This window comes from Pithys albifrons, chromosome Z (genome assembly GCF_047495875.1).
Source record: "Pithys albifrons albifrons isolate INPA30051 chromosome Z, PitAlb_v1, whole genome shotgun sequence".
Classification (NCBI taxonomy): Eukaryota; Metazoa; Chordata; class Aves; order Passeriformes; family Thamnophilidae; genus Pithys; species Pithys albifrons.
In genome coordinates this window covers 60,867,302-60,890,497 of record NC_092497.1, presented here as the reverse complement: position 1 = coordinate 60,890,497, position 23,196 = coordinate 60,867,302, and the positions used below count along the sequence as shown (strand labels likewise).

Below are 23,196 nucleotides of genomic sequence, written 5' to 3'. Positions count from 1 at the left end.
TGTGTTTATGTGAAGAAGAAATTGCCTTGAAAATCTAAAGATGGGTAATGTGCCATGACTGAACTGAAGCTGAGAAGCTTAAAAGAATGATAGATTTACTTCATCACTGCTGCTTTTTCATTTTTGTGCAACATTTAAAGCAGGTAGTACTTCTATGGATCAACAAGGCTTGAAACCTCTATGTAGTGCACTTATACATGGTAAATAATACTTAGTAGTCCCATATCCCATGAAATGTTTACAATCCAGAAGCAGACAATAGGTAAGTGGTGCTGGAGCAATCAAGCAGCTGGAACACAGACATAGTTAACACAGAGACTGAATATTACAGTGTAGATAGTAGCATGTTTTCTTTATGCTTGGTTAGTATTAGAGATTTTATATAAAATTATTTTTTTATAACTTTTCCCTTAAATCTTAGAATGAGGTATGGACTTCTATAGATCTGATGAAAACTAGTGACTTTGTAGAAGCAAAAGCTTTCTCTGAAAAAAAACCCACAAAACAAAATGACAGACAATTGAGGTGTTAGATGCTCCATTCTGCATCCCATTAACCAGCCAGCACTGACAGTTGGATATTAGCAGCTGGATATTAGCAGCTGCATGCTCTGTTTCTTGCCTTTGGGAGGGTGTTGTCTGAGGGTTGAGAACAAAGGACACAACGTCATAGGAAACATGCTTGTTAGTTTTACTACCCACAGAACACCCTGTAATGCTTGCACTTTTAGATGATGAGAAAATCAATATTTTCAAAACAGAAATTGATTGAGTGGGAAATGTAAAGTAGGGTCTTTCTCCAGAACTGCTGATGTATTGGTCTGGCCAGATCTATATGGGGAACATTAGAGAATATTAAATAATATTCAATCAGAACAAACTAGAACATCCTGTGGTGTTGTAGTGGGATAGGAGGTTGGCTCTAAGTCTTGACTTTCTACTTTCATGCATGTGTAGAGAGGAAGATATGACCTTGACTTAAGCAGACATCTGCAAGGTATTTGTCAAATTGGGTCATTCAGGCATTAAAATTAATATAGATTTAGCAGCACTGCAGAAGCTGCACAAGTGTTTATTTGAGGAACAGATTGTACAGAAACCCACACTGCTGCAGTTGCAGCCACTTGTAGAAAGCCTGCTTGGATCACCTGCAGCAAAACCTCAGGCAGCAGGGTAGAGATGTCATTGGCCACAGCACACAGCCCTGAAAGTATCAGATAATTCTCTTGAAAGGGAGGAATCAGGGTGTGCATGTGTAAACATTGACAAACTTTGATGCTGAAGCCCAGAGAGATGTTCTCTGGCACAGCCTAATCCTCATTCTGGATGCTTCTCCAAATCCTAACTTGCTCATGGAGACACTCTCCTTTTTTTGGAATCTTGTCTCCTTTTTCATTCTTTATAGATAAACCCAGTAACTCTCATGCTGCAAATTGCTATTTCTTGTTAAATCTAGACTGGTTTTTTCATATGTCTCTGTCCCTTATCTCTTCACTTTCAGTAGTGCTCAGAAGAGTACGAGTAGACTCAGAAAAGAATGCAGCCCTCCTGTCCTAGATGTGAATCAAATCCTTAAAATTCCACTTTCAAGCCCAAGAACTTGTTTTCTGAAAACTGGAAGAGCTAGTAAAACCAATGTTATCAGGTTACCTGCATTTCTGCAGGATAACAGTGCCATTAATTGTATGCTTAAGGTTAAATGCACATAAGTGCAAGATCTGGGTCTAAGAAAGCAAGAGATTTGAAAATTAAGAGAAGAGGGACACAATTAAATGTGAATGTTAAAGGTAATCTGAAAACATGTTCACATATTTCTACGTTCTTCACATTGCTATTACATAATGTTTAAAAATTGAAAGTAAAAACAGGTTCCAATTTGCTTGTGAGTAAAAAACATTTAGATAAAAGATAAGTTTCTTACTGAAGGAAAAATTAAATACTCATGTGATTTTTTTAAGTGCAGAGTAGAATAGCATCTAAAGAAGCAATTTAAGGCACACAATTACTGGAATGGTTGTATAGTGCAGATCACCAAGCTGTTTTCTGACCATCTCCAGAAAAATCCACTTTGAAGCAGATTTCATCAGGACATCATGATTTTATTAGCTCTTGGGCATCCTTCCCCTCTCTTTTGTTGTTGTTGTGTTGAGCACTATCTGAGCTAACATGGAAGCCATAACTTTGGGGATTTTAGAGGGATATCTGTATTCTAGGCCTAGGTTAAAAAAGGCTCAGAGAAAGAACTGTTTCTAGTTGAGGAATCTGTCTGAACTTGTGTCACCTTGCCCCTGGAATAACGCTACTGACTCAGATTCAAAGCTGCAGATCTGCACAAATGTAAGTCAGCTCAGAAACTAAACATTTGTCTATTATCTTTATCTGATTTTAGAAAGATAAACAGTGTTTATGTTACGTAGAGGCCATGACAGGTCAGGATTGTAGGAAGCTTAATTTATTCAGCTCAAAAAGCAAGGACTAGCCTCTTAAAAAGCCGTGTGATCAAGGTGACTCGTTCTTGGCAGCAGCATAGACCAAAATGGAAAATCATCTTGATTTGTAATACTAAACAGAAGCTCATATGTATCATCAATAAGATGGAGGATGGGTACATGAGAAAGACTAAAGTGTGTAGGTTCAAGTAAATTAAAAAAAATGGACATACCTTTTTGCTTGCTCTGAAATGATCTGAGGGAAGTTCAGAGAAGTTTGCTGTGCTACATCATAAACCAAATTGTGTTTTTGCATGGAAAAAGTTGTGTCCTTGCATGTGCCTTTTTATGCAAAGTCATTCCATCATAGTGTGTTTTGGTCTAAGTGAAGGATTACACAACTTCACAAATGGACCTTTGTTCTAAGAAAAGGACACAACTCCATGAACTTGATTTTACTGGACAAGTACCTTCTTGATCATATTCATAGATGGTGGAGATGCTAAAGATCATATGGAGGGCTTGATACAACTTTGGGCAGGCCCACAGTGTGGGGGAGTAATGGATTTTTTTTCCCCTCAGTGATGGAATCTTTAGAAATTGTGATTCTTCCTTTTTTTTTCTTTTTTTTCCTCTATGCAAACACCAACAGCTTTGAATACATTTAAAAGTAGCTTGGAAAGCGTTTTTATTTTGTTTCATTTTATTATAAGATTTCTTTTATCTAGTCTGGAAGAAAATAAAATCAAATATATGCAGAGCCAGACCTTGTCACTTTCATGTTGAAGACAGTCTCTATTTAGGCAGGATTTCCAAGCAGTAGTGGTGCCAAGGCTTTCTGACTATAGCTTGCTATACAGTTCACTATGGTTAATGGAATTCTTTTCACAAAATGGAGCTACTGGAACATCTGAGATTTTTTGCTGAAGTTCAGTTGTTTGTGTGCTTTGCTGTACAGATAATACACCAAAATCAAGCCTTTGTTTAAAGAAGAATAGTCACCATGTGTTTATCTCATTACAGTCCTGATAGAAAAGGTCACTTGTAGGATGTAGGTTTAGCTCTATGGTAAAAGGTGGTCCATACAGGTAATGAACATTACAAATAGTCTCTTGATATTTAATATTGGTAAGAACATGCTTAGCATTTTTTTTACAAAAATGTTCCTTAAAATAGAAATGGACTGTTACATTGTGTAAAAGAGAATATAATTATTTGTTTCAACCTGTCATGCTTTGTATGACGCTGCAACACTGAGGTGTTTTTCAGGTGAAACCTAAAGAGAGACTCATCCATTCTGCATTCCATCTGCCTACATTATAAAATTTATATTCATGCAGATTATTTATCTGATAAATGGGTTAAGCCCATACAATTTATCTGGTGGCTTGATCATGATAATGTGCAGTACCTATTCATCATCTATGAGATTTATTCCAAAGTTTGAAACCTGTAAACACAACATATGATTAGAGGAAAAAGAGAACATGACAACCCCTCCTCTGCTTTCTCCATTTTAGTAAAATATAGTTATGTGTTTTTTTCTCAGAAATACCCTTTATTCATGAGCCATTATTAATATTATTTAATCCAGTATTTGTTTTTACTTTGGACTTTAAGCAAAAAATTGCCTTAAAACTGTACTTTTTTTAAAAAACTGTACTTTTAAAAAAACCCAAAAACTAGTTTATGTAATTTATTGATGGTTTTACAATTTCTCTGTAGCACAGTAATTTGAATACATGGTATGCAATAAGAAATGCTGTAAGAGAAAAAATCACAGATGTTATAGAACACTGTCATATTTTAGTGTTTGCAAATCCTATTTTCATACATTTGGTGTGTGTAGTGTATAGAAGTGAGATGACATGACTAGGAATTACATAACACCTCATTTGGTGTTTTTCTAGCAATATTTAGTAGTATTCCTAGTACATTTTCCACCCTCAGAAATTACTTATAATATAGTATCACTGTATATGTGATAGAAGAACAATGGACAACTGGGCCCGCCTTTAAAATACTGGGGTTGGCTATTCAGAACTCAGCTGTACTCCATGTTTTCTGCATTGTTTTCTGGTGTTGAGATCAGTCAACACAGTTCTGAATTGGGATTTCTTCTAACTCTTGTGACTTTGACTCATGTTAGTGATTCAGCCATTCTAAATACTATTTGAGAAAGTCTTTGTATAGACTATTAGAGAAAGTCCTTTTCTGGTACAAAGGTGATGTGACAAAACTGCTTTTTTTTGTCTTCAGAATTGTATTCTAGTCTCTTAACCTCTCTGTGAGAAGGACAAAAGGTGACAACAGAAGCTGGTTAAGAAAGCTTGAAACTATTCTTTCAAAAGTAAGTGAAAGGCAATGGTCAAACAAATTCCACAGGCAAACACTCTAAAACACCTGAAATCAGCATTTTACTGCAACAGGTTGAAGTAGTGCTTGGTGATAATCTCTTGTGAGTAAATATTAATTAGCACAAGGTGACAGAAAAGAGATTCCTTACACAGATACAGAAAGTTAAATGATAGGGTTTTGCAGAAGACCTCTATCACAGAGGAAGATGTTACTGACAAAGAGAGGACAGAAATATTTACACGTGAGCTGTATTTGCGGTGACTCGGTGGGAGGAGAAATCTCAGTACAGTCAGTGGGAGATGTTGAGTGATGCACTTTGGCAGTGAAGAGAGTACCTTCCTGGGTAGGGCTGCCAGTGTTTTTCACCTTGCAGGTCCTCTAAAATGCACTTTGGTAGATGTGTCTTTTATTCTTAACCTGTGGTAACTGGTCTTCACATTTAGAAATAACGCCTGAATCCTCAGATTGAAATCATGTCCACAACCACTCTTTTAAACATAAACTCAGTAAACTCAGATGAGCAGCCCTGTTCCTGGGCATTAATGTCATGATGCTTCAATGTGCCCAGCTCTAAGGCTCACTCCTAGTGCCCCTCATGCTGAGCTTCTAAAAATGCAGACAACCAGAAGAAATACCTGAAGCTGAAATATTGGCTGTGAGTACATTTCTATGGACAGACACGAAAAGCAAATACATTTCTTCTGACTACACTTAACATTGCCTGGAACCATCCCAGCTTTGGCCTGCAGATCATATGGCTTTATTACCATGACTCTGAGCATGAGCTAATAAGCTGTGCTGAGCAAGCTCATGTGTCTCTGCACCTGTCTTCAGAGGAAAAAGAAAAAGAGATGTATCCTTTGGGAAAAACTGAATACTTCTTTTGTGATAATTGCAAATGCTCTCTTATAAATTTGCTGTATTAATTCTAAGGGGGTTTTCAAATCATTGAACTCAGAGAATGGAGCTTGTATAAGAGGAATTTATCATGAAAAAGAAGTCCAGCTCATTTATTTATGTGGTAAGGCTCATTGCCTCATAATGAATCCACTTCATTTTTTTAAAATCCTGTTATCTTCAAAAGTTTGGGTATTTTGGAGCACAGAAATACTAAAGACCTCCAAATCATACTTTTATTTAAACTAGTTTTTATGTGATGACACCACAGTCAGTGGAAGGATAATAAAGGTACTTCACCATGAACTTTTTAATTTCCATTTAACACTCAGCTTACATAAGGACATTGCACTTTCTACTGCTGGTCATTCACATACCAATACTTGGAAATTAAGGGTTTAGTTCCTGTGCAGGTTTCATTATTAAACTTACTGAACATGGGGATACAGTTCCAAGCAAAACTTGTTCATATTTGAAATAAATTTAACTAGTCTCATTTACAGTAATTAAATATTTTGTAAGCATAGGCTTTAAGTATTTGCCACTATTGCTAGAAGTCGATTTAAATTGAAATTACTGTTTGTCCTAGTTCAGCAGGAGGGACCAGCTAACCCTGTGTGGGGGTGATCAAAGCTGTGTATTCCACCCCCTCTATTCATTCCCCAAGGTCAATGGGCCATTAGCAGCAGCTGCCCAGGGAGCCATTATCACTTCACACCCAGCCTGAGGGGGCAGAGCTGCTAATGGGCCATCAACAGCTCAACACCCCCTGGCTCCCAGAGTTAATCACCCATTGTGTGAGTCCCCGCCCAGGGGGAGGGACTGAGTGCTCCCTGAGAGTACATAAGTGGTGGGTAAGAAGACCTTGGGAACCTCTCGTCGGATCCAGAGCAGCAGCAGGACCTTGACAGGAGGAGATCACCGCTCTCGCCCAGACCACAGCCCTCGCCTGCACCAACAGGTTTTTCTTTTCCTTTTGCTCTGGACTTGGGGGAACCACAGGGGTCTCAGCACAAGGGCAAACAAACCCCCTTTGGGTTTGTGCCCCAGGACACTGGGTTATACTGCTGGGGTATTGTGAGTTGAAAGCAATTTCCCTTGTGTGTCAGTGTTGCTATTGTAATATTATTATTAAATTTTAGGTCTGACTTATAATCTCTCTCGTGGTAAGTTCATTTCCCCTGCTGGTTCACCTTTAAACCAGCACACTGTTGCATCACAGTTGTAGGGTCTTTTGTAATACACACGGATGTCTTTTGCAAAATGAATGTAATAAGCATGCATTTTCTGTTCTCTTTACTAAAAAGCTTGCCTGATAAACTCAAATAAAATGTAGAGTACATCTGAATCATACTTTGGTACTACTTCAAACCTGCTATTCATGAGTAAAGAAAAGTTGTCATGGAAACTTGAGCTGAGATGCAAGACAATAATTTTATTCAAATCCTTTATTCAATAATTTTATTCAAATCCTTTATTCAATGAATATGTTCTCTCTCTGTTAATTAAGTATGAATTATTTGTGGTTTCCTTGTATTTTTCTGTTATTTGAAATAAGTTGTGAAGCAATTTCTGTTAATGTAATTTCGAAGTACTACTTTGCATGTATTTAATATGTGACATTTAAAGGGTTTATTAGTTTTGGTTGAAAAGACTAGTCACATGATAGGGAGTGTTGCTTTTCCCTGTGTATCAGATATGTTTCTCTTCCCTTAAAAATAATCACTTCTTCTTAAGTTCATGTTTTTGATCTGAATACTCCTAATTTTTGGATATTCACTTAACAGCCATCTTCTGGAAGACTGTGCTGTTTGTGGACCTGTTCATTGCAATATTTGTTGACTATAAGAAGACAAAAGAGATTGAGCTTGTTACTTGGGCATACTGTAATAGACTTTCTGGCAGAACTTTTTCCAAATCTGATTGATTAAATAAGAAGCATTTTATTTAACAATATATGACCACAGTGTTTCAGTGAAATACATTTATGTCATGAGGAGAATATTGTACATTTGGCAAGGCTTATTAAATTAGGATTTGTTTTTTCCCTAGGTTTTTAAGAATTATAAGCAATTTCTGCACTATATTTTGTTCATAATTTTTTTTTAGGTAAAAAATGTAAAAATTGTTCTGGTATATGACCAAGTAGGTGTGCGATGGCTGCTTTTATAAGGCCTGAAACTGAAATACAGTCAGGTTTGTTGTTTTATTTTCTTTTTTAATTGATCAAATGCAAACAATTCAGACTGTTTCACTTGGTAGTCTGTTGTCATGACGACCATAGTAATATGCTCAGTATTATATTTTAAAATATTAGGAATTTTTTCCTAATTGTTAGTAAGTGTTAAATATACTGGACTGACAGCCATGGACACTAAATTTGTCTGTGAATTCACAGGTTTTATCTAGGCCGAAGAGTTACTCCAAGTGAACTTTTAACTGAACTGTCCTTATGGGTAAGTTACATTTAAGAGTGGAAAATGCCTATTTCTGCTCCACAGGGCTCTGCAGATGCTTCTATGTTCTGACTTTTTATGCAACTTTGTGCTTGTTTACCCCCTTAGTCAAACTCCTCTGCCCCCTCAACATCTGTACTAATTTACATGAATTTTTGAAATGCTGTTCCCTGGGTGCTGACACTGAGTGTATCCAGCCACTGGTGTGAAGCAGAGTGTAAATTAATTCTACTCTGGAGATGTGTGGCTGGCACAGTGGCTGGGAGGCTCTGGCCACCAGTAGCCTGACTGCCTTATCAGCAGTTTCAAACTCCTGGGAGATAGCTTGTTTTGAGGTAGTTTTCATTCCCATTTAAGGCATCTTGGAAACAGGACTGAGGTCCAACAGAAAGATTCTGCCAGTATAATTTACATGAGTTTGACTGAGCCAACAGGTTTTCCAGAGCTGCAATTTATGTGTAAATTTACTAATGTATACCAGCAAAAGCCTTTGTGTATTTTTAAAATTTTTCTCAATGTCTTTGATGCTTTTTGACACTATGAGACTGACAGCATTTCTAGACATGTGCTTCCATTGTGATAACTAGAACTTGAAGAGTTAAACTTCAAGAGATGGAAATGGAAATACTGATTGACAAACAAAAGTTAATGGTGGAGACTGTCCTTTCTCTCGATGTGCCTTTCAATGACACAGGTTTATCTGCACAAATAAACAGTTCTTTAGTCACTGTTTTGCTATCCCAAGATTGAGACAAATAATCCTGTAGTTTCTGTTGTTATAAACATGAATAGAACTTAACCTTTTAATGTAAAAATCTTATCTATCCTTCATTTTGTGGTTGTGCTTCCTTACAACAGCAAGATCTGGGTTGGCTTCAGAGTCATAAAAGTAATGGCTTATTGATTCCCTCTAATCTTTTGTCAGATGGTCTGTGAAATTTTTAGTTCAATCCCTATATTACTGTGAATTTTGTCAAAATTGCTGTTTGTGCCTAGACAGATTTTGAAAAAATATTGCGTGAATAAAATCTCATTCAGACAGCCTTTTAAATCCTGAAAACTGTGATAGCAAACTAAGTAAATCATCTTCCTTTTTCAGAATCTGATGTTTGAGACCTTGATTGGGAGACAAGAGGCTTATGCTTAAGAAAAGGTAGTGTAAAGCAAATTAAATGAAATTATCTTGTCCAAGGACAGTACTTCTTCAGAAGACCAGTAACAACATGGTTAAATGGACTACATACAAACTCTGTATGTATTGAGAAGACTCTGTATGTAGTGAGAAGAATCCAGTGCACATGTGAAAAAAAAATGGAGAATTAGTTGTCCACTGTTTCTCTGTTACTTGTAGAAGTTACCTGTGCAAAAAACAAAAAACTTAATGAAATATCTTGAAATAAATACCTCAAGTTTGTGTGAATAGGAATGCTCACCATGACACTAGCTCTTTTTCCAATAAAAAGAAACTACCACAGTGGTCCATATGTACACTCACCTGAGCACCTGTTCAGAGTGAAATAGCATTTCAGAATAACAGTAGCAACAGCATCAGCATAAAACCAGTGTCAAGTCTAGTGCTTGATTTACTTTTTAATCCCAGGCTATTTTGGAACTAACCATTACTTTATGCATACTGTGAAGGGTTGGAGGCTTGGGGTTAGAAGAGCTCTTGAAATAACACGACTTGCATGTTTCATGGTTTAAGGGTTTGTGATCTTAGATTTGGACATTACATTTATTTTGCTCATCAGACAATCTCTGAAGAGATATTACATTTGACATCTATTTAACAATTTTTAAAGAAGTGATAGCATAGATTTTATTTCAATTGGGCTGTACAAGAGAAGATGGGTTTGGCCTATTTGGAACCTGAGTTACTGTAGAGACAAATATTAAGTTTTGGTAGCACTGTGAGTAAGATGAGCACTGTGTGCCAAAGATGGGCTTCATTAGCCAGAATTCATCTACCAGTATTACTAACTTCACTTTATGCACTTATGAGGCAACATCTGGACTACTGTATCACATTTTGGGACACCAGTCCAGGAAAGATATTGCTAAAGCTCAAGAGAGGTCAGCAGAAGATGTCTCAAGCATGTATCATATTCCATGACTGAGAGCAAAAGTTTTGCCTGACTTAATTTTCAGAAGACTAGGGGAGGATTTTGTGTCAGTCTTCAGCTGCAAATGAGGGCTGTTCAGAAGATGACCATGCTGCTCTCAGGGGTGTGTGCTTGAAGGATGAAAGACAACAGTCCCAGCTTGCAGCAAAAGAGATGCTAACCAGATATAAGGCAAAAAACTATAACTGCGGGAGTGATTAAACACTGGCACAGGTACCTCAGTATAGGGGGAGCCCCCTACACCGAGCTGGGTGTGGACTGACGGTCAGAAGAGCTCAGGCACAGCAGTCATCAGAAGGCTTGATCAGAAGGCTCTCAACTTAGGGAGTTTATTAAAGATAGGTTAATAGACAGTTCTCATAGCTCATAGTAGAAGAAGTTGGTTCCTATTACATCAGTAGATCTAGATCTGACTCTCACATCCTAGTAAATCTCTCTCTCACGCAGTAATGTCCACACCTTTTAAGCACTGTCACCTCTAACAAGCTATCACATAATTGGTTAACCAATTCACCTTACATACACCACAGCCTCTCATTGGTCACAAGCCACCACACATACTCCAGGTAGCTCCGTTCTCTTTAAGGTAGAACTCCAAAACAGCTTTCCTTAAGGGATGCACTTACACTCACCCACACACCTCAGGAAGATCTGTAATGTTTACTCCTTGAGATTTCATGTCATAGGCCAGACACTGAGCAACCTCATCCAACTTGGAGGTTACTTGGAGGCTAGCCCTGCTTTGATGGGAAACTGGACCAGACAACATCCAGGGACAAATTAAGTGATTCAACCTGAATAAAGAGTAAATGTGAACAAGATGAGGAGACAGATATTTCTAAAAATTCCCAGTGAAATTTCCTCAAGTGCTATGTGTTTTCTAAGGGGTTTGTGTTTTCAAAGTATTTTTCTGGCATTTATTAGTGCTAAAGATCAAGTGATTTCAATGGTATTTTGGATAAAACTTAATTCCATCAATAAGAGAGGTCTTTGAAGAAAAGCTTAAATTTTGAGATGTTAAGCTACTTATGTTTTATTCCTCTTTTTTTTTCTTTTTCTTTTAAGTAGATAATATGTATTGAAGTAAAACTTTAGGAACATCACCAAAACATTTAATATCTTGTAATTTATGGCATCTGTTTCTTGTACTTCAGACCATCCATTGCAATTATCACAACATCTGAGTCAAGGAATATTCGTGATAAACAATTAAACTTCTTATTAGCTAGGTAGCTCTAAAAATAGTTTTAATTCTCTATCTGTCAACAACACCTGTGATGTAATTCTAATTTCACTTCCATGCTCAAAGGCACAAACTATGAAATTACCCAGAAGAATAAGTTACAGAGTCTATAATGAAAAGTAAAAATAGGAAAGTATAAGAAATTTGTGTTACGTGCACTATATATAGTAATTATTTCCTTGGCTCTCTCTCCCTGTAAGAAAGGAAAAGGCTCTTTTGCTGACACTAAACAGGTGGCCAACCCACTATGTGTAGAGGTAAGAATGATGGATAGAGAGAAATCAAAGGATTGTTTAGTTAATGACAAATATATTTTTTTTAAATAAGGATGTTTAGTTTGACACAGGTCACGTAAGAGTTAGTAATGGAAATATTAGAAAGCTAAGATAACTTTCAAGGTTTTTCTTTAAAGTTCTTTTAACTATGCTTGATTTATTTTTTCTTTAAATTTGGAGCCTGAGTTTATGTGTAAACCAGGATCATGGGGAGATGTGTTGAAGGGAGAAAGCTTTTGGTCTTCTGAGTGGATTGTAAAACATGCTTCCTTGCTCATATTCCCTCTGCCTTTCTTTTGAAAAAAAGCTTCCAGCTGTCCCCAAGTAGTGATTCAGTGTTGGTCATTGTAAGAGAGAGGGAAAGGCCAGATAACTGGAGCAAATGTATTATTGGAGTTAAGTTATGGAATATCACCCATCTCCTCAGAGGTAGGGAAAAAAGAGGAAGAGAATGGGAGAAAAGTGACAAACTGACTGAAACTGTTTCATGGACAATGATGCTGTTTCTTTTTTCCACCTGTTTCCAGAACTAGACCCTATAATAACTTGAGAATTAAATAATTTAGCAATTATTTAAATAACAAATTATATAAAGCTTAATTAACCAGAATACACCCAACAGAAACATGAACAAATGTAGAACAGCAGGGAATAGATCTGCCCACACAAATTCTCTTTCTTCCCAAAAGATGTAGCACAGATAATTGCCTTCCTTTTGGTCCAAGTGCCTAGAGAATATTGGGGGCTTTTTAGGATATTCCAGGGAGGAAAAGAGATCAAGTAGTGAGCTGAGTTGGTTTGTTCTGGTTTGTTTATTTGCAATAACACAGAAACCTTTGTTTTTGTTTTTGGGTTTGGTTTTTTTTTTTGAGCAGAGGAATAATCAGATACTATCAGTTAGTATTCTAGTATCCTCCTTAATGTCTTTTAGTTTAGGACCTAGCGTGGGTTTGTACCTATTTCTTTTCCATAAGAAAATCTAATTTTTTTGTGTTTTTCCTTTCAGTGTCTCACTCCTTTTCTAACTAAGTGGCCAGCATTCATTAAAGCTTCAAATCCCTTTTACCTATAGCAACAGGACTCCTTCGCCCTTTCAGTGAGTGGAAATTGCTGAAACAGGTTCAACAACATTTAATCCACTGTCTAACAATACCCATTCAGTGGCCTAAAATATCCAAGGCAGGTGTTGTTTTGGTTTTTTTTGAAAGATGAAGTTGTCTTGAATAGAATAAACCAGCTGCCATGATTATCTTTCTTTTATTTTTCAGGACTCCACATAGAGTAGCACCCTTGGCAGATGCATTAACACTACCCCACGAGGAAAACGTAATTTTTCCAAATAGGCACCTCTCACACTATTCAGGTCAGACATTATGCTGTTAAATGTCATGTAGAATCCAAGAGACAATTTAGTAAGGTCAAAGAGAGTCAAGTAGCCACATACTCTCAGGAAATGCTATCATTGAAAGTCAAATCCATTGTCACTTTCAAATTTGAAAGAGTAAAAAGGTCTCACTGCAGTACAGTAAGGTGAGCAAGGAGTGGATAACAACAGAGAGATTTGAATTCAAAGTCTGTGTCCTAAAACCAGGACAAGACTTAGATAGGAGCTGCCTTGAACATTGAAGCAATATGATTAGCTTAACCAACTGAGAAGCTATCAAAAGTGTGTAAACAAGATAAAGAAGAATAAAAATAATTTTTAATGTGTGAGAAGGTTTTATCATTAAATGGGAGTTGAGTTCAATTGAATAATTGACTTTCTTTGACAATTGTATTTTTTCCCAGAGAGACTGAAGCACCAGGTCTAAGTCCCAGTGTTGATGGCATGGATTCAGCCACTCTGTCCCAGCCCTCTCCTGGAGATCACCACCTTTATGGTCAACGTCTAGATGATCACCAATGAAGTCACTTGGGCTACTGCTGTTTCCAGCCCACTACAGAAGCAATACAAAATGTGGTCCAGGTTCAACTAATATTCCAGTTTGTAAACAGCAGTGATCACCTGTTGAAGCAGCTGCCTTTGGTCTTAAAATCCTTACCCACGTCAGGTGGAGGGTGGCTGAGCATATAGAGGAGGATGAAACAGGGTTGCAATGGAATAACAGCTCCCAGAAGCACTGCATTCAGCTGTCAAAAATACAAATACAAATTCTATTAAATATCTGGAAAGACAAAACAGAAGCCTGCCAAGACATAACCTGTCTAGAGCCTGGAGATCTCAAATGATTTGTGTTTGCTAACCCACACAGTCACCACGCACATTTCTGTGAATTGCTCCAAAGCCGGAAATAAAAGAAATTTTCATTACCTTCATCCATGTTGAAAACTTCTATATCACGAGAAATGTTCTTTGAGAATGCTGCATTTTAGGAACTTGAATAAAAAACGTGTTTTAAATAAAATGGAAGAGAGTGAAGAGTCAGACACAGACTGTAAACAAAGCAGACGGCATCTGATATGATCTAGTTCAAACTTGCAGTTCCTTGACCTCTGTTCACAGTTTAAGCAGAGACTTTAAAGATTAGTACAAACACAATTGCTGACATATTTTTATTGTCTTAATAATCTTCATTCTGGGTGAACGTTGAGACCCTTAAAATACATAAACAAAAATGTTTGCACTGTGTTCATGCCTGTAAGTAAAGATATTTAATTACTGTTTTTGCACAACTTTGGTAACTGTGAGTAAACATTAGCTAAAACCACCGTAATTTAATTGATGTTGGGTTTTTTCTTTGAGTTAGTTTGATTTGGTTTTTTCTTCAGTTTTTTTAAGGTGCTTGCTGTTTCAGCAGTCAGGTTTCAGTCTATATCCCAGTAATAATCCCACGGTAAATCCAAACTGTATGTTTGCGTTCAATGTACTTGAAACAAAATGCAGGAGCCTATCTATTGGAAAAGTGTGCTTTATTATGTGCACATTTCTTTGAGATATTTTAGGGGTATACCTACATGTTTGCCTGCGAACCACACCCTGAAGGGTTCTAAGACAGGTCAAACAATAGGAATATTGCCATCTGAGCTCTTAGGTTCCCTATTGGAACTGGTCTGGATGCAGCAGTTTCCATGAGGTGTCTTGTAAGACACTGGTCTGTGCCCAGCTTTTAGCACCCCAAATTCACATCAGGTCAAATCAAAGGTCTGGCTGTGAACTAACAGTGCTGAAGGAGGACACACTCTTTTTCTTGCCACTCCTGCTTTTAGGTGATAGCAGAGTGTCATCATTTTTTATTCTGTGACTGACACACGTCACCTAACTTTGACAACATCCACAAGTCAGAGTATTCGGCAGGGCACATGCACAACACAGTGTCCTGTGGCTTTTTGAGAGGACCTGCCTTACATGTTGCCTAGTCATGGTTTTAGGCATAGCAAGTCCTGCACCTTTGTATAGATGTATTGCACTGATTCTTCCTTTTATTTCTGGAGTTAGATCTAATGCATAGGGAAATCAATATGCTCAGCTCACCTCAGGGACTGACAGGGTGGCATTGCTTAAACTGACTGATGTCTTGCACATAGTGAACGAAGGTCAGATAAACTAAATATATGCAGACTTCCAGCAGAAGCAAAGAGATCAGGCAACCCAGGCTTGATAATTTATGTGGTGCAGCATTATTTCTGGATGCACAGCTTTGTCTCTGTCTGCAGAGTGCCTTGTCATCAGTGCCTTTGACCATATCATCATTATTAACATTATGAAAGCCCCATGAGGCCCCAGTCATCAACATTTTACCAATGCCACTCTACAGTCAAGAGCCCTGTCCTGGAGAGTGGCCTGCGGCTGTGGGATACAATACTTTGAAAAAAAAATCAGCAGCACAGCAGAACCAAATAAATTTGCATGTGTCTCTGTGAGAGAAGGCTTGGACTGGTCACAGACAGTCTGCTGTGCTTTTTACTCCTCTTTTTTTTTCCTGCTCTGATTTAACTTGTTTTATAGGTATAGCTGAGTTCTCAAGCAGAATTTAAATGTTATGCCTGAAATTATTTTTTATACATTTATACTGAAGAAATACATCTAGGTACTGATGTTGTGAGCAACATTTTTTTGTATCTTACAGAAATTTGTGTACTTTCTTTATGGGCACTTGTCTTCCCCACAATAAAATCCATCTGTACTTGGATCAAATAGATAAGGCTTGACTGAATGCAAGAGTATTTCACTTTGTAAATTCTTATTCTCATTCCAGGAATTAGGAGCTGATCTCTACCCTTGCCTGTTGCTTTTTCTCCATGATCTGGATAAGTTGTTGGAATAAAGGAATTTACTGAGCACTGTCTTTGTACCTCTGATTTGCTCAATTTAACCTGTAGCAGCAGAAAATGAATTGTTTGAGGAAAAGTATTTGGCTCTGAAGGTTTTCTTGCAGACATGATATGATTATCTTCCACAAGATGAGAACAAATAGTCAATTACTTTCTTGAAATTTTTTGTGCCTCAAGCCTGTTCAGGTATGTATATTTACTGTCTAATTGGATATGCACCTCTCCTGAAGATAATTTGGTTCAGACAGACCAAACAATGCATTGTTATGTCCACAAATAAGTGTTATATTTTGCTGTATACCATACTTATTTGATATCAAGATGTGTATCAATAGGCAGCTAATCACATATACCTGTATAAAAATCTGAAGAACTCTTTCCCAGGATTACCAGGGGAGGGGAGGAGAGGAGGTCTTTTATGATCTCTGATAAGCCATGCTGAGCAGCAGCTAGCACTGCTGCATACACTTTATGATGAATTTCTTTGTCTCTGCAGATGGACCTGCTCTAGATGAGACGATGCTGATCACAGAGGAGCAAGTAGATCCATAGTCTGTTTCTTAAACACAGCTCTGCAGTGAGTAAGATGGGGTTTTTCTGTCCATTCCTAACACTGGTGTTCGAGTTGCTGAAGTACAGCCAGCACCATCTATAATTCAGTGATAAAAACTGTAACACTATACACGTGAATGGCTGCTGTTCAAATACCAGGGTGTCCTCAGGCTTGACCAGTGATATCAACAAATATTTTTATCCCCATCTGACAGATTGTGAAATTGAAGAAGGAAGTGAGTATCTCACCTCAAATCACACCACAAGTTAGAAACTATCCATGAGTGTTTAATGTAAGTTATATAACACTCTGTATGATTTAGCACATATATTTAATATATATTGAACACTCGCTGTTAGTTTCTAAATTACTCTGTGATTCACAGCTGTGTGAATCCCTCCTTCAGTTTCTTAATATATAAATAACAATCCCATCAGTGTTTATATTTTAATGTTTTGTCCTTCTTTTATTCTTTCTCGTTCTGCCCACTGGCTGTTCTTTCATGGTTGGCAGTAGACAAGCACCCAGTAGCTGCCATGTTTTAAGAGGTGATTCCTCTAGTTCTGTCAACTAACCTCATGCGGACACTTAAAAAAACAAGAGTGTGTTAGGAGCATTTCTGAAAGTCTTCTGTAAATTGTACTTGAAATTACAGTATCTTTAGATTTGATCTATAAACTGAGTAAAATTTTTAATCTCTAAATAAAGTTAAAGTCTATGGTCCCTGACTATTCTCTGTGTCTAATGTTTTATTCTGGGATTTATGACCATAAAACAAAATGCCACTAAAACCAAACAGCTATCAAAATGATCTGGTACTCATTCTTTCTGAAAGAATGAGATCATAAGTTTAAACAGATCAGAGGGTATTGAATTATTTACGTTTAGATTTCAGGTGGGACATACCCAAAGCAAAACGTGAATGCAAGAGTAAGTTGCTTGCACCCTTGAAAATAAATGCCAGGGAGTCAGCCACACACATTTATTTATCATGCAGAGAGAATATTTATTCCTAACTCATTTATAAAGCTCTTCCCTTCAGCAATACAGAAGCAATTTTGTGGTCAGTGGGATCTGTTGGATGTCCTTTCCTAGTTTAAAAGTTAGATATTGTATGTGAGGCATGCAGTCCTGTGTATAATATACTCCATCTGTTACAAGACTGAAAGGCACATTTGGTGCATGTGCCTGCCAAATGAACTGCTGTGAGCTGCCAAAGTGTAAGATGTTAAAAGGGTTGAATTTCCTGATTCTCTAATGCCTGCAATTGGAAAAATAATTTCCAGTGTGGTGTAGAGTGGAAGAATACAAAAATTATTTGTATTCCTCTCTCTTTGGTGTTTCCAGTTATTTCCCCACCTTCCAGCCATGTCACAGTTGTCTCTCTTAGCAGTGAGCGGAGGTTTACTGCCACTGGGCATTAGTCAGTGTCTCCCTGAGGTGCACAATAAGGCATCCTGTTTTTCCCTTGGAATCTCCTTGCCTTCTGTTTCAAAAATATCACTTCTCTGCTAGAAGTCATGGCTACCAGCAGAGTTGGGATTTTTTAAGCCTAGGAACCAGACCAATGAGAAGATTCTGGGTGCATGATGCATCCAGTTAAAGCAAGGGAGACTTGAAATAGCTCCAGGCATCCTACCCCGTTAAGGTAGGAAGCATTCCCACAGTCACAGAGGAATGTACCTCTCTGCTTTTCTTCCCTTTCCTTCTGCTTGGCACAAGGGTGGCTTGAGGTAAACAGGAGGACATGGCACCTGGACAATTGCAGGCTTCTGGTGCCTTGCCAAGGTGTGTTCCTCCTGCTCAGCTCAGGGCCCTGTTCTTGCTGCTCCTCAGCTTTGCTCTGTGAAGGAGTTAGTCCTTGGTCAGTGGAGGAAGGAGAGGGAAGACAGAAAATTTTGGGACGTGGTTTGGCCTCAACTTCCTCCTGTGGCACATGTCCTGTTGGGCATTAAAATGCCCCCCTTCTCCTCACGCCAGCATAAGGAGAAGGCAGTGGAAGATTTTAGATTCTGAATTCTGCTGTCTGACACTGTCCAGGACTGACATCACATGCTCAAATTGAGCAATGGTAGAGTGACCCAAAGCCCCATGTCCCCATGATCTGTGGAAAAGAGGTCTAAAACCTGAACGAAAACCTGCTTCCATTCTGTTGTGGGGACTTCCATATAGTGAGGGTGTGGATGGTGCAAGGGGCAGACCATTTGGAAATCTGAATATCTGATGTTTAGAATACTTTGTTGTTTGACTCTCTGAGGATCACGTGTGGGAACAGAGGACATATGGTGATGGATATTGGATGCAAAAGGACAAAACACACTGATGTCAGCAAAACAGCGACAAGAAGTGGATAGGTGTACAATGAAATCTGCAACAGCCAGATCATTTCTTTTTCCTGCTCTCTCCATGTCTTCCATGAATAAAAGATAAGCCTGTCAAGGCTACTGTCTAGACTGCATATTGAAGAAATTTCTGCAGAAACAATGGGACGCAGAAGAAATTGCATTGGAACTTGAAGGTTTTAACAGATGTTAAATTCTGGTTTTCTTTTGAGAATGTTTGCTTTTGGGACATTCTACTTGAATGGTTAGTTCTTGGGTGTGTTGAAAGGGTTGAGGTTTCCCTTTGCCTGTGCAAACACGGCTGAAAGCTCTGATTTAGACAGAACTATTGTGTGCCTTAATTTAATTGAGCAAACACAGTCAGCTATAATGAAAGCAAAGTATTTCTGTGCTGTACTGCGGGAGAGGGTTGCACTTCTCTGGGATGGATTATAATGCTGACAGGACCTGCTCAAGCACAGTTTGGTATTGTCTTTCTCTTTACTGCTTCTCATGGGAATTCATGTTGGTAAAAAGCCACTAATATTACAAAAACAAGAGAAAGTAATGATGCATAAAATATAATAAGAGAGCAGAGTTATGTCTGACCCAGAAATCTTTCTAAATGGTTGTTGAGGTCACTTGTGAGTAATGGTGGCAAAGTACAGGCAATGATATAGCTTAACAGACCAGAAGATTTTTGTAGATTATCCAATGCAAATTAAATTTTAGGTACCTGTTCTGTCTCAGACTACTCAGTTTTCTGCATTGCTGGTAATGGGTAGTTTCACCTGGCTCCTGCCTCCTAGCTGCTTTTGGGATGGAAGGCGCACCATGAGAAATGCTCATGACTGCAGCATTACAGCAGTTCCCTGCTGCTTGGAAAGCTGGGCAGCAGCCACTGAAACTCATTATGGTTTAAGGTCAGCAGTAATGCTGATCCATCATGGGCAAAGAACTAGTATGGCTCCAGGGTTAGTTGATCCTCCTTTAACTCAAGTCCCATGGGATAGAGGGGATGAGTAAAACCAAGGATCCAGAGATAACAGTAGCCATTAAAGGATATAGATACTTCTACTGCTATCTAGTGATGAATCCAATTTTTACAGCTTACCCAAGAAATGTAAGGCCATAGTGTTATTAGCTAGTCCTCTTATCATAGATCTGTGCACAAGTGGGAGAAGCAGGATGACACATAGAGGTGTCTCACATGAGGACCCAACAGCAAAAATGATAGATAAAGGAAAGGAGTAATTTTTCCAGTTGATAAAACAGGATCTTTTTCACCTAAGTTCAGACAATGGCAGAAAGCACAGCTGTTTTCACAAAAATATAAAGGATGACCTTGTCTAAACCCCAGGTTTTAGCAAAACCCACAATATGCTATCTCACAAGAGGAGCGTGAGAATTTGTCTAAATTTCAAATTGCACCAATATTTTTCAGTTTCAGCACAAGGTATCACGTCACTGATTCCATAGGTTCAACTCTTAAAAAGTTTATTCAAGACTGCCAGGGGATTCAGTGGGAGCCAGCCCTCTGGTTAAGCTCCTGGACCTAGATGCCAAGCTTTTTACACTGAAATAACTGCAATTGCCTCAACAACCATGTGGTGTGGGACAGATCTTTCAGGATATGCTGCCTGGGGACAAGAATGATTAATACTGCAGTAAGCAATGGTGCAGTATTCTGCAGCACATCACACACACACAAAAAGAAGACTTTAAAGTGAAGTGTATTTCACTGTAAGCTGGAAAAAATTAGTTATATTTACTTATATAGTCAGTGACAGATGAATTGAAGGTGGAAAAAAAGAGGAGACAACTGTGCAAATGGCAAGGCTTTCTCAGTTGGAACTCCCTGAAAACTGAAGCTTTAATAGACTCCTTTGTAGCTGACTAGGATAAATAAACAGATCTCTCCTTTGTTTCAGTGGAGTCTACCTACTGAGGTGTAGATGGGTGTATATTTCTTGAGTTCAGAAAGCATTGAGAGGGGAAAGAGGAAAGCATTCAGCACTTAAGAATTAGGTGCCCCAGAAGCACTTTTGGATATTCTAAGGTTAATAAAAAATCCACCATCATGGCCATTGTAAGACAGTAATGTGAAGGGTGATACAAAAATTGAGTAGCCTCAAAGAGTTAATTCCATAAAGAAAAAGGCAAGTGAAGGAAAGCTAGAGACAGGATGTGATTGGAAATGCTTTCATTAACACCTCTGTGTAGAAATCTCTGGAGATGGTAGCAGATCTTAAACCACTGGGAGCCACTGGCTGAGTGAGAAGAAGGGTCACCTGGTCAGCACTTGTTGTTCAATACGGTTTGCTTCCTGCAGCCCAGCCCCTCTCCCCCAGGACAGTGAGCTCATAGCAGATACTCTTCCACTTGGCTGTGTGCCACAGACTGAAGTGGATCTGGAATGTGATCTGTATTAGCAACAAGCTCGTGCTGTACTGAGGCAATTCTTAGTTGCGGTAATGCCTCCCATATAATTATGATTTAATTGTGATACAGTTGCTCAAGCTAACCTATGGCTGCATGATCTCATGCTTTTTTGTGGGCAGATTTTTCTCAGCCTGTTTGGCAACTGTCTCAGCAACAGGCCATGGTAGAATTCTTCCATTTGTCTATAAACATTTATATTCCTGTCTGATAGTGTAACATTACACATGGTTCTCAAAAGGTCACTCTAGCCCTTTTGCCCTGTAGTTTCTGTAATTCTACCTGCTTCCATCTCAAGCAGCACTGAAGCATACATATCTCTCTTGCATCTCATCACATACTTCAGTATGCCCTACATATGCAATCAATTCCTTCCCTGATAGTAAACAACATCTCTTTCTAGATGGTGTTGCAGGTACTGCATGCAAAATGCAGACAAAAAGAAAACTGAGGTGCAATGAAGAGGAAGCTAGATACAAGATGAATTCACTCATTGTGGCTTGGGAAAATTCTTTGCACATTATAGAAAGCTACAGATTTGCTTGTCCTGGGACTGTGGATTCAGTGGTCTGCAGAAACAAACACTCTCCTGTACTTCCACTGTACCAAGGATTGTAGCTGCATGTCATAAAAAAACCCCAAAAAACAAAATCCCACACAAAATCCCAAACCAAATCAATAAAATTGAAGTGCAGCAGTTTGAGATAAGCACTCATCACTGCTGGCTACCTTTGTAAGAAGTAAAAGAAAGACACATTTGTCTGTGCCCATGGTTACTGTTTTATAGGTGTTCAAATATGTCTGCAGATGTTTGCTCCCCACTAGCAAAGCTGTGAGTAAGAGTGGAATTGTTCAAGTTAGGCTGTGAGATGCACTTTATGTACAGATTGCTGCTGCCAAGTTAGAGGAGTACCCGCTGAGTGGTTCTTAAAATGCCTTCCAATCAATACTACAATTGTAATGCAGGGACACATTTGGTCACATCTATAAGTGTATGTGAAATAAACTTCTGTAAAGTCAACAAGAACAAACGAATAATGTAGGTGCAGATCAGAGACTTTTTTGAAGCAATAACCTCTGGAAATCCAGGTGGCATCAGAAAAACCACAAATGGCAAGGTAGAAACCACTGATTTTATATTGGCTGCAGCAATAAGTAGTGGAAGAAATCTTCCTATCTTTTCTCCACATTAATTTCCACCCCAGATTAAATTTTGTTCTTTGGTACTCTGAGTATTTAAATTAATATCCTCAAGCAAGGTCATTTTACACAGCTATGGATTTTTACTATGTGCAATAAGGTTCAAGGACAGCCAGTGTACATCAAAACAGCATCTCATGCTCTAGTTCCAGTATGATGGTGAGCTGAAAATTAGGAAAATGTAGACCAGGAAGAGCTGTATTATCATTTGCTTTGGCTCACAGCTTTTAGGAAACCTTCTCAAACAAAATTTCCTGGTACTGTATTAATTTTCCTAGACCATTTCCTTTCAAATATATTGCTTCCCTTTGTACCAGATGAAGTGTCTTCGGAGAGATGTGCTTTCCCAATGGATCATGTAACACATAATGGGGAAACAAATAAGATACAATTTTTATAATTGATGAAAAACTAATCAGAAACAGTCCTTAAGTCTTTTATTCATTTGTCTGAAGGGCTCAGAAGATGGACAGAAAGTACATTGCAGTCAGGGGGACTTAAAATTTTCTGAGGTTTTTGTACTTTAACTAGAAAAAAGGTTTCTATCAGTCTCACTGAGGAAATTGTTTGCTTTCTGACAAAGAGGACAAATTTTCAGAAATCAGGTAACATGTCAGCACCTCAGCCTACC

At 38.2% G+C, this 23,196-nt stretch overlaps 1 long non-coding RNA gene across 1 annotated transcript; it reads left to right on the top strand.

Moving 5' to 3' along the window:
• The first annotated feature begins 4,761 nt into the window (after nucleotides 1-4,761).
• On the top strand, nucleotides 4,762-9,293 carry LOC139684828 (uncharacterized). Its single transcript, XR_011699973.1, has 3 exons — nucleotides 4,762-4,778; nucleotides 8,082-8,139; nucleotides 9,239-9,293. It is a non-coding gene; the product is annotated as an uncharacterized lncRNA (long non-coding RNA).
• The last annotated feature ends 13,903 nt before the right edge of the window (nucleotides 9,294-23,196 follow it).